This window comes from Oncorhynchus masou, unplaced genomic scaffold (genome assembly GCF_036934945.1).
Source record: "Oncorhynchus masou masou isolate Uvic2021 unplaced genomic scaffold, UVic_Omas_1.1 unplaced_scaffold_2836, whole genome shotgun sequence".
In the NCBI taxonomy this organism is placed as follows: Eukaryota; Metazoa; Chordata; class Actinopteri; order Salmoniformes; family Salmonidae; genus Oncorhynchus; species Oncorhynchus masou.
In genome coordinates this window covers 27,501-40,000 of record NW_027009262.1, presented here as the reverse complement: position 1 = coordinate 40,000, position 12,500 = coordinate 27,501, and positions in this window count along the sequence as shown.

The window sequence follows — 12,500 nt, the reverse complement described above, 5'->3', positions numbered from 1 at the left end:
ATTAATCCCGGTTTCAACTGTACCGGGCAGATGGCGTTGTGTGGGCAAGCTGTTTGCTGATGTCAGTGTTGTGAACAGAGCAATTTGAATGCACAGAGACACTGTGACGAGATCCAGAAGCCCATTGTGGTGCCATTCATCCACCACCTCATGTTTCAGCATGATGAGATCCTGAGGCCCATTGTGGTGCCATTCATCCGCCACCATCACCTCATGTTTCAGCATGATAATGCACGGCCCCATGTCACAAGGACCTGTAACACAATTCCTGGAAGCTGAAAATGTCCCAGTTCTTCCATAACCTGCATACTCACCTGACATGTCACCCATTGAGCATGTTTGGGATGCTCTGGATCGACAGCGTGTTCCAGTTCCCACCAATATCCAGCAACTTCGCACAGCAATTGAAGAGGAGTGGGGCAACATTCCAACATCAACAGCCGGATTAACTCTATGTGAAGGAGATGTGTCGCGCTATATGAGGCAAATGGTGGTCATACCAGATACTGTTCTCTGAGCCACGCCACTACTTATTTTTATTTTTTAAAGGTATCTATGACCAACAGATGCATATTTTTTAAAATATATTTTACCTTTAGTTAACTAGGCAAATCAGTTGAGAACAAATTCTTATTTTCAATGACGGCCTAGGAACAGTGGGTTAACTGCCTGTTCAGGGGCAGAATGACATATTTGTTCCTGGTCAGCTCGGGGATTTGAACTTGCAACCTTCCGGGTACTAGTCCAACACTCTAACCACTAGGCTACCCTGCCGCCCCATATCTGTATTTCCAGTAGTGTGAAATCCATAGATTGGAGCCTAATGAATTTATTTCAATTCACTGATTTCCCGTCATGAACTGTAACTCAGTAAAATCTTTAAAATTGTTGCATGTTGGATTAAAAACAACAACATTTTTGTTCATTGTATTTTAAGTTCACTACTTTTAACTGTAGGTAAAAGGGTGCCATTAGGTGCCATTGGTTAAAGTTATGTATACTAACCCTAGGTGTAAAATATTAAATAATGGCCACATCTCAGAACGTTTTAAACTGTCTTGAGGAGTAAAACAAGGTTGTCCACTATCGTCATATATATTTATTATTGCCATTGAAATGTTAGCTGTTAAAATTAGATCCAACAATAAATATTAAGTAATTAGAAATCCGTGGCTTAAAAACAAAGGTTTCAATGTCTGCTGATGATTCATGTTTTCTTGTAAATTCACAATCTGAATCCCTCCACAGCCTCATAGAGGATCTAGATACTTTCCCTAACCTCTCTGGATTAAAACCAAATTATGATCACTATATTACATGCTAATTTTACATTACTGTGCAGTTTATCAATAAAATGGTCTGACGGAGATGTGGACATATTCAGTATACAAATCCCAAAAGAAAGAAATGTTCTCACTCCAATACATTTTGATAGAAAGTTAGCAAAAATAGATAAGATCTTGCTACCATGGAAAGGAAAATATCTGTCCATTTGTGGAAAAATCACCCTGATTAACTCTTTAGTCATATCACAGTTTACCTATTTGCTTATGGGTTTGCCTACAGCTAGTGACCTGCTTTTTAATTATATAAACAAAACATATTCAATTTATTTGGAATGGCAAGCCAGACAAAATAAAAAGGGTCTATTTATATAACGAATATGAATTCAGAGGGCAGAAATGATTAAATGTTAACGCACTGGACCTCTCACTAAAGGCATCAGTCATACAAAAGTTATAACTTAAATCCAAACGGGAACTCTAGTAAATTGGTAGGAATGTCTCACCCCATGTTCAATAAGGGCCTTTATTCACATTACAACCACTCACTTTCGGTTGTTTGAAAATAAAATAGTCTCCAAAATATCGTTATTTTTTGCAATTTCAGTTTAATCCTGAAAAGACAGAACAAATAATACAACAAATAGTTAAACTCAAATATAGTAATTGATTAAAAAAACATATTTTTCAATGAAATGTTTTATAAAAGGTATCATTTTAGTGAATGATATCAATCATAAATAGGACTGGAGGAGTTATGTCACACATGCAGCTAACACAGACATATGGAAATGTCTGCTCTACCCAAAATTACAACCAACTAATTGCAGCATTAACACAAAAATGGAAGAGGCAAGTAGTAGAAGGGGAAAAAAGTAAGGAACTTGTATGTCGGCCCTGTATTAAAGAACATAAATGGTTAAAGAAAAGTGTGATAAATAAAAACATATACTAATTTAATTTAAGGACCAAAACACTGACAGCTGTGCCATATGAATTGCAAAATAGTTGGGAAGAGATTTTCGATGTACCCATTCCATGGCACATGGTTTATGAAATCACACACAAAACAACGTCAATTTAAATTACTATACAAAATTCCCCCCCTATATGGGGGATACAATCTTCCCAGCTCTGCAGATTTTGCTGTGAGGAGGCAGAGTCATTAGATCATGTATTTTGGTTACTGTCCATATGTAGCTCATTTTTGTTCATAGAACTAATGCTGCAGATAGCAGTACTGGGTGATTTGAAAAGCCATAGTCAATCAATCAATAATATAATTATTATTTTAGCTAAAATGTTTATCTTTAATTTACAATCTGTAGTAGCTATGAGAATAGAAAGGTTCAGTACTTTTGTGAAACATCACAGCACAGTTGAAAAATATATGTCAAATAGAAATCCAAAATGGAGGGTGTTAAGAGATAGATGGGAGGGGTTGAATGGAGCTGAAAGGTGGGACTGGAGGGTGTTAGATAGATGGGAGGGGTTGAATGGAGCTGAAAGGTGGGACTGGAGGGTGTTAAGAGATAGATGGGAGGGGTTGAATGGAGCTGAAGGGACTGGAGGGTGTTAAGAGATAGATAGGAGTGGAACTGAAGGGACTGGAGGGTGTTAAGAGATAGATGGTTGGGGTTGAATGGAGCTGAAGGGACTGGAGGGTGTTAAGAGATAGATGGTTGGGGTTGAGTGGAACTGAAGGGACTGGAGGGTGTTAAGAGATAGATGGTTGGGGTTGAATGGAGCTGAAGGGACTGGAGGGTGTTAAGAGATAGATGGTTGGGGTTGAGTGGAACTGAAGGGACTGGAGGGTGTTAAGAGATAGATGGGAGGGGTTGAATGGAGCTGAAAGGACTGGAGGGTGTTAAGAGATAGATGGTTGGGGTTGAATGGAGCTGAAGGGACTGGAGGGTGTTAAGAGATAGATGGGAGGGGTTGAATGGAGCTGAAGGGACTGGAGGGTGTTAAGAGATATATGGGAGGGGTTGAATGGAGCTGAAGGGTGGGACTGGATGGTGTTAAGAGATAGGTGGGAGGGGTTGAATGGAGCTGAGGGGACTGGAGGGTGTTAAGAGATAGATGGTTGGGGTTGAATGGAGCTGAAGGGACTGGAGGGTGTTAAGAGATAGATGGGAGGGGTTGAATGGAGCTGAAGGGACTGGAGGGTGTTAAGAGATAGATGGGAGGGGTTGAATGGAGCTGAAGGGTGGGACTGGAGGGTGTTAAGAGATAGATGGGAGGGGTTGAATGGAGCTGAAGGGTGGGACTAATAAAAACAACATAACAAATGTAAAACATACGGGGTCTGTATAATGTATAAAGGTTCAGAAACGTTGCAAACTAACACAGTTACAAATATCAAACTGGATGGACATCAGAAATAGAGGAAAAACTAAAAACAAACAAAATATAACTATTGTAAAATAGATTGTGTCTGTAAAATGTGTATAAGATGTATAAACTGAAGGGAGAAGCACAAGTGTTATTGTTTATTAGTTTACTCTAATTGGTGGAAGAGTGGAAGGGTTAGCGGGGAATACTAAAGGTATATTCTTTAAAAAAGTATGTATATTTATATAGGTACAGTGGGGCAAAAAAACAACCAATTGTGCAAGTTCTCCCACTTAAAAAGATGAGAGAGGCCTGTAATTTTCATCATAGGTACACAGTCATGGTACCAGTACTTGCTTTTATTTCACCAGTTGTATATCCTTGAACCTATTTGATTAAAAAAAAGTGCACTTCGAAAAAGTTGTAAGGATAAGTTACAACCTGCAGCATCCCTCGTCTGCCTTCATCTTTAGATACTCAATGAGAGGGGGCAGCACTGAGCTAGCCTGCAACGTCACTTCCTAGAGTGGCTCAACCTGCAGTACCCCTGGTCTGCCTTCAACTTTAGATACTCAATGAGAGGGGGCAGCACTGAGCTAGCCTGCAACGTCACTTCCTAGAGTGGCTCAACCTGCAGTACCCCTGGTCTGCCTGCAACTTTAGATACTCAATGAGAGGGGGCAGCACTGAGCTAGTCTGCAACGTCACTTCCTAGAGTTGCTCAAACTGCAGTGCGCATGCAATATTTCCAGAAACTCCTCCATAATGCAAATTGGTGACAGGCTAAAACAACACTTGCCGATCTTCAAATGCGCCTCTGAGCCTTCACACAGGAAACAATGAGCCTTCACACAGGAATCAATGAGCCTTCACACAGGAATCAATGAGCCTTCACACAGGAATCAATGAGCCTTCACATAGGAAACAATGAGCCTTCACACAGGAAACAATGAGCTTTCACATAGGAATCAATGAGCTTTCACACAGGAAACAATGAGCCTTCAAACAGGAAACAATGAGCCTTCAAACAGGAATCAATGAGCCTTCACATAGGAAACAATGAATCTTCACACTAGAATCAATGAGCCTTCACACAGGAATCAATGAGCCTTGACATAGGAAACAATGAGCCTTCACATAGGAAACAATGAGCCTTCACACAGGAATCAATGAGCCTTCACACAGGAAACAATGGGCCTTCACATAGGAAACAATGAATCTTCACACTAGAATCAATGAGCCTTCACACAGGAATCAATGAGCCTTCACATAGGAAACAATGAGCCTTCACATAGGAAACAATGAGGCTCCGCATAGGAAACAATGAGCCTTCACACAGGAATCAATGAGCCTTCACATAGGAAACAATGAACATACACACAGGAAACAATGGGCTTTCACATAGGAAACAATGAATCTTCACACAGGAATCAATGAGCCTTCACACAGGAATCAATGAGCCTTGACATAGGAAACAATTTTCCTTCACACAGGAAACAATGAGCTTTCACATAGTAAACAATGATCCTTCACACAGGAAACAATGAGCCTTCACATAGTAAACAATGATCCTTCACACAGGAAACAATGATCTTTCACATAGTAAACAATGATCCTTCACACAGGAAACAATGATCCTTCACATAGTAAACAATGATCCTTCACACAGGAAACAATGAGCCTTCACATAGGAAACAATGATCCTTCACATAGTAAACAATGATCCTTCACACAGGAAACAATGAGCCTTCACATAGGAAACCATGAGCCTTCACACAGGAAACAATAAGCCTTCACATAGGAAACAAAGGGGGGATGTCATCAATTGCTTGGTCCATTATTCTTTACAGTCCTTGGAACAGACGGTGGATGAGTGAGTGAGAGGAGATTTTGATTTTTTTTTAAATGGTAGTTTTAACGTCCTCTAATTACCAGTGTATTTGTGCGTCTGTTTCTATCCTGCAGCATTGTTTGGATATTCTATACTTTATAGTTCTAGTATTCCCGCTTCTATTCTTCTCACATCTCACAAAGCAACTCTTTGTTTTCAGTTGGGAAACTTTCCGCGTAGCATTTCCCATATGTCCAGGTTTTTCCAGAAATGGGACTGTTCTGTATTTCCTGCTTACTTCCCTCCTGATTCTGGGAATCCAACGACTAGGATTTCTGTGAAAGCCCAGAACGTTGCAACCCTACAGGACCCATACAAATGTCATACTCTTTGATTTCATTTCTTCACCTTTAATCTCCAATGAACTGTTACTGTTGTGAAAGGAGCATGAGATACAGAACAGATTGACAGAGGAGATGAAAGTCAAATAAAAGCCTGTAAGCTGTTGTGCAGATTTTAAAAACCCCACAATGAGTTACATCGCTTCAGATTACAAGTGTTTAAAGTGTTTAAAGTAGAGGATTACATCTCCTTCAATAATAAATGTCCCAAATGGTACCCTATTGCCTATACAGTGCACTACTTTTGACCAGAGCCAATAGTAAAAATGGTGTCGTTTGGGACAGTAACGATAGTAGAGAAGCAGAACAAATGTATCTTCATCTGTCTTTCTGATCCCAGCTCCACAAACACATCTGTGACCTATCTGGAGACCCCAATGTACTGATAATCCAACACCAATGCTCAAAGCATAACATAACACACATGTTCCGAGCCTGGGTACCAGTCTGTTGGTCTCCTACCTCTCTGTTAGCCTGGGTAACAGTCTGTTTGTCTCCTACCTCTGTGTTAGCCTGGGTACCAGTCTGTTTGTCTCCTACCTCTCTGTTAGCCTGGGTACCAGTCTGTTTGTCTCCTACCTCTCTGTTAGCCTGGGTACCAGTCTGTTGGTCTCCTACCTCTCTGTTAGCCTGGGTAACAGTCTGTTTGTCTCCTACCTCTCTGTTAGCCTGGGTTACAGTGTGTTTGTCTCCTACCTCTCTGTTAGCCTGGGTACCAGTCTGTTTGTCTCCTACCTCTCTGTTAGCCTGGGTACCAGTCTGTTTGTCTCCTACCTCTCTGTTAGCCTGGGTACCAGTCTGTTGGTCTCCTACCTCTCTGTTAGCCTGGGTACCAGTCTGTTTGTCTCCTACCTCTCTGTTAGCCTGGGTAACAGTCTGTTGGTCTCCTACCTCTCTGTTAGCCTGGGTACTAGTCTGTTTGTCTCCTACCTCTCTGTTAGCCTGGGTACCAGTCTGTTGGTCTCCTACCTCTCTGTTAGCCTGGGTAACAGTCTGTTTGTCTCCTACCTCTCTGTTAGCCTGGGTAACAGTCTGTTTGTCTCCTACCTCTCTGTTAGCCTGGGTAACAGTCTGTTTGTCTCCTACCTCTCCGTTAGCCTGGGTACCAGTCTGTTTGTCTCCTACCTCTCTGTTAGCCTGGGTAACAGTCTGTTTGTCTCCTACCTCTCCGTTAGCCTTGGTACCAGTCTGTTGGTCTCCTACCTCTCTGTTAGCCTGGGTACCAGTCTGTTTGTCTCCTACCTCTCTGTTAGCCTGGGTACCAGTCTGTTTGTCTCCTACCTCTCTGTTAGCCTGGGTACCAGTCTGTTTGTCTCCTACCTCTCTGTTAGCCTGGGTAACAGTCTGTTTGTCTCCTACCTCTCTGTTAGCCTGGGTACCAGTCTGTTTGTCTCCTACCTCTCTGTTAGCCTGGGTACCAGTCTGTTGGTCTCCTACCTCTCCGTTAGCCTGGGTAACAGTCTGTTGGTCTCCTACCTTTCCGTTAGCCTGGGTAACAGTCTGTTGGTCTCCTACCTTTCCGTTAGCCTGGGTACCAGTATGTTGGTCTCCTACCTCTCTGTTAGCCTGGGTACCAGTCTGTTGGTCTCCTACCTCTCCGTTAGCCTGGGTACCAGTCTGTTTGTCTCCTACCTCTCTGTTAGCCTGGGTACTAGTCTGTTTGCCTGCTACCTCTCCTTTAGCCTGGGTACCATTCTGTTTGTCTCCTACCTCTCTGTTAGCCTGGGTACCAGTCTGTTTGTCTCCTACCTCTCTGTTAGCCTGGGTACCAGTCTGTTTGTCTCCTACCTCTCTGTTAGCCTGGGTACCAGTCTGTTTGTCTCCTACCTCTCTGTTAGCCTGGGTACCAGTCTGTTTGTCTCCTACCTCTCTGTTAGCCTGGGTACCAGTCTGTTTGTCTCCTACCTCTCTGTTAGCCTGGGTACCAGTCTGTTGGTCTCCTACCTCTCTGTTAGCCTGGGTACCAGTCTGTTTGTCTCCTACCTCTCTGTTAGCCTGGGTACTAGTCTGTTTGCCTGCTACCTCTCCTTTAGCCTGGGTACCAGTCTGTTTGTCTCCTACCTCTCCGTTAGCCTGGGTAACAGTCTGTTTGCCTCCTACCTCTCCTTTAGCCAATGGTCAATGGTGGAGTTGTTACCTGAGTAGAAGGTGAAGTGTTCTCATCAATGTTCTCAGCACATACATATCAGTTCTCATCTTTTAGCCTTTACAACTGCCTTTACAACTGCCTTTACAACTGCCTTTACAACTGTGCAATATTAAAGTGCAGGACAATGACCATTCACTCTTCTCCTTCTCACTGACCTTCCCTATCCTCCACCTCATCCTCCTTCTCTCCTCCTCTTCTTCCTCTCACTGCCCTTCCCTGGCCTCCTCCTCATCCTCCGTCTCTCTCTCCTCCTCTTCTTCCTCTCACTGCCCTTCCCTGACCTCCTCCTCACCCCCTGTCCCTCTCTCCTCCTCTTCTTCCTCCCACTGCCCTTCCCTGACCACCTCCTCACCCCCTGTCCCTCTCTCCTCCTCTTCTTCCTCCCACTGCCCATCCCTGACCTCCTCCTCATCCTCCGTCTCTCTCTCTCTCTCCTCTTCTTCCTTCCACTGCCCATCCCTGACCTCCTCCTCATCCTCCCTCTCTCTCCTCCTCTTCTTCCTCCCACTGCCCATCCCTGACCTCCTCCTCATCCTCCGTCTCTCTCCTCCTCTTCTTCCTCTCACTGACCTTCCCTGACCTCATCCTCCTTCTCTCCTCCTCTTCTTCCTCTCACTGCCCTTCGCTGACCTCCTCCTCCCCCTCTCTCCTCCTCCTCTTCCTCTCACTGCCCTTCCCTGACCTCCTCCTCATCCTCCTTCTCTCTCCTCCTCTTCTTCCTCTCACTGCCCTTCCCTGACCTCATCCTCATCCTCCCTCTCTCTCCTCCTATTCTTCCTCTCACTGCCCTTCCCTGACCTCATCCTCCCTCTCTCTCCTCCTCTTCTTCCTCTCACTGCCCTTTCCTGACCTCATCCTCCCTCTCTCTCCTCCTCTTCTTCCTCCCACTGCCTTTCCCTGACCTCATCCTCCCTCTCTCTCCTCCTCTTCTTCCTCTCACTGCCCTTCCCTGACCTCATCCTCCCTCTCTCTCCTCCTCTTCTTCCTCCCACTGCCCTTCCCTGACCTCATCCTCCGTCTCTCTCTCCTCCTCTTCTTCCTCTCACTGCCCTTCCCTGACCTCATCCTCATCCTCCGTCTCTCTCTCTCCTCCTCTTCTTCCTCCCACTGCCCTTCCCTGACCTCATCCTCCGTCTCTCTCTCCTGCTCTTCTCCCTCTTTTATCCTTTATCCTTGCTGTCCTCTTCCACCCCATTATTACAGTAACAGATTGGCTCTGGGCCACATGCAAAGGCTGCTACCCTGACCTTAGAGGATTAGTTTAGAGTCCAGTTGAGGCAGCTGAGGGGAGGACGACTCATAATAATGGATGGAACGGAGTGAATGGTATGGCATCAAACACATATGAACCAAATGTTCTACTAGACCGGCTAGTAGAACATTTGCCAAACTAGCCAGGCCAGTAGAACATTTGCCAAACTAGCCAGGCTAGTAGAACATATCAAACTAGCCTGGCTACTAGAACATATCAAACTAGCCAGACCAGTAGAACATATCAAACTAGCCGGGCTAGTAGAAGATATCAAACTAGCCAGGCTAGTAGAACATATCAAACTAGCCAGGCTAGTAGAACATATCAAACTAGCCAGGCTAGTAGAACATATCAAACAAGCCAGGCTAGTAGAACATTTGCCAAACTAGCCAGGCCAGTAGAACATTTGCAAACTAGCCAGGCTAGTAGAACATATCAAACTAGCCAGACCAGTAGAACATTTGCCAAACTAGCCAGACAAGTAGAACATATCAAACTCGCCAGACCAGTAGAACATATCAAACTAGCCGGGCTAGTAGAACACATCAAACTAGCTGGGCTAGTAGAACATATTAAACTAGCTGGGCTAGTAGAACATATTAAACTAGCTGGGCTAGTAGAACATATCAAACTAGCCAGACCAGTAGAACATATTAAACTAGCTGGTCTAGTAGAACATATCAAACTAGCCGGGCTAGTAGAACATTAGAACATATCAAACTAGCCAGACTAGTAGAACATATCAAACTAGCCAGACCAGTAGAACATATCAAACTAGCTGGGCTAGTAGAACATATCAAACTAGCTGGGCTAGTAGAACATATCAAACTAGCTGGGCTAGTAGAACATATCAAACTAGCTGGGCTAGTAGAACATATCAAACTAGCTGGGCTAGTAGAACATATCAAACTAGCTGGGCTAGTAGAACATATCAAACTAGCTGGGCTAGTAGAACATATCAAACTAGCCGGGCTAGTAGAACATATCAAACTAGCCGGGCTAGTAGAATATATCAAACTAGCTGGGCTAGTAGAACATATCAAACTAGCCAGACCAGTAGAACATATCAAACTAGCCGGGCTAGTAGAACATATTAAACTAGCTGGACTAGTAGAACATATCAAACTAGCCGGGCTAGTAGAACATATTAAACTAGCTGGGCTAGTAGAACATTAGAACATATCAAACTAGCCAGACTAGTAGAACATATCAAACTAGCCAGACCAGTAGAACATATCAAACTAGCCAGACCAGTAGAACATATCAAACTAGCCGGGCTAGTAGAACATATAAAACTAGCTGGGCTAGTAGAACATATCAAACTAGCTGGGCTAGTAGAACATATCAAACTAGCTGGGCTAGTAGAACATATCAAACTAGCTGGGCTAGTAGAACATATCAAACTAGCTGGGCTAGTAGAACATATCAAACTAGCCGGGCTAGTAGAACATATCAAACTAGCCGGGCTAGTAGAATATATCAAACTAGCTGGGCTAGTAGAACATATCAAACTAGCCAGACCAGTAGAACATATCAAACTAGCTGGGCTAGTAGAACATATCAAACTAGCTGGGCTAGTAGAACATATCAAACTAGCCGGGCTAGTAGAACATATTAAACTAGCTGGGCTAGTAGAACATATCAAACTAGCCGGGCTAGTAGAACATTAGAACATATCAAACTAGCCAGACCAGTAGAACATATCAAACTAGCCAGACCAGTAGAACATATCAAACTAGCTGGGCTAGTAGAACATATCAAACTAGCTGGGCTAGTAGAACATATCAAACTAGCTGGGCTAGTAGAACATATCAAACTAGCTGGGCTAGTAGAACATATCAAACTAGCTGGGCTAGTAGAACATATCAAACTAGCTGGGCTAGTAGAACATATCAAACTAGCCGGGCTAGTAGAACATATCAAACTAGCCGGGCTAGTAGAATATATCAAACTAGCTGGGCTAGTAGAACATATCAAACTAGCCAGACCAGTAGAACATATCAAACTAGCCGGGCTAGTAGAACATATCAAACTAGCTGGGCTAGTAGAACATATTAAACTAGCTGGACTAGTAGAACATATCAAACTAGCCGGGCTAGTAGAACATATTAAACTAGCTGGGCTAGTAGAACATTAGAACATATCAAACTAGCCAGACTAGTAGAACATATCAAACTAGCCAGACCAGTAGAACATATCAAACTAGCCAGACCAGTAGAACATATCAAACTAGCTGGGCTAGTAGAACACATCAAACTAGCTGGGCTAGTAGAACATATCAAACTAGCTGGGCTAGTAGAACATATCAAACTAGCTGGGCTAGTAGAACATATCAAACTAGCTGGGCTAGTAGAACATATCAAACTAGCTGGGCTAGTAGAACATATCAAACTAGCCGGGCTAGTAGAACATATCAAACTAGCCGGGCTAGTAGAATATATCAAACTAGCTGGGCTAGTAGAACATATCAAACTAGCCAGACCAGTAGAACATATCAAACTAGCTGGGCTAGTAGAACATATCAAACTAGCTGGGCTAGTAGAACATATCAAACTAGCTGGGCTAGTAGAACATATTAAACTAGCTGGACTAGTAGAACATATCAAACTAGCCAGGCTAGTAGAACATATTAAACTAGCTGGGCTAGTAGAACATATCAAACTAGCCGGGCTAGTAGAACATTAGAACATATCAAACTAGCCAGACTAGTAGAACATATCAAACTAGCCAGACCAGTAGAACATATCAAACTAGCCAGACCAGTAGAACATATCAAACTAGCCGGGCTAGTAGAACATATCAAACTAGCCGGACTAGTAGAATATATCAAACTAGCTGGGCTAGTAGAACATATCAAACTAGCTGGGCTAGTAGAACATATCAAACTAGCCGGGCTAGTAGAACATATCAAACTAGCCGGGCTAGTAGAACATATCAAACTAGCCGGGCTAGTAGAACATATCAAACTAGCCAGGCTAGTAGAACATATCAAACTAGCCGGGCTAATAGAACATATTAAACTAGCTGGGCTAGTAGAACATATCAAACTAGCCGGGCTAGTAGAACATATCAAACTAGCCGGGCTAGTAGAACATATCAAACTAGCTGGGCTAGTAGAACATATCAAACTAGCTCGGCTAGTAGAACATATCAAACTAGCCGGGCTAGTAGAACATATCAAACTAGCTGGTCTCGTAGAACATATCAAACTAGCCAGGCTAGTAGAACATATCAAACTAGCCAGGCTAGT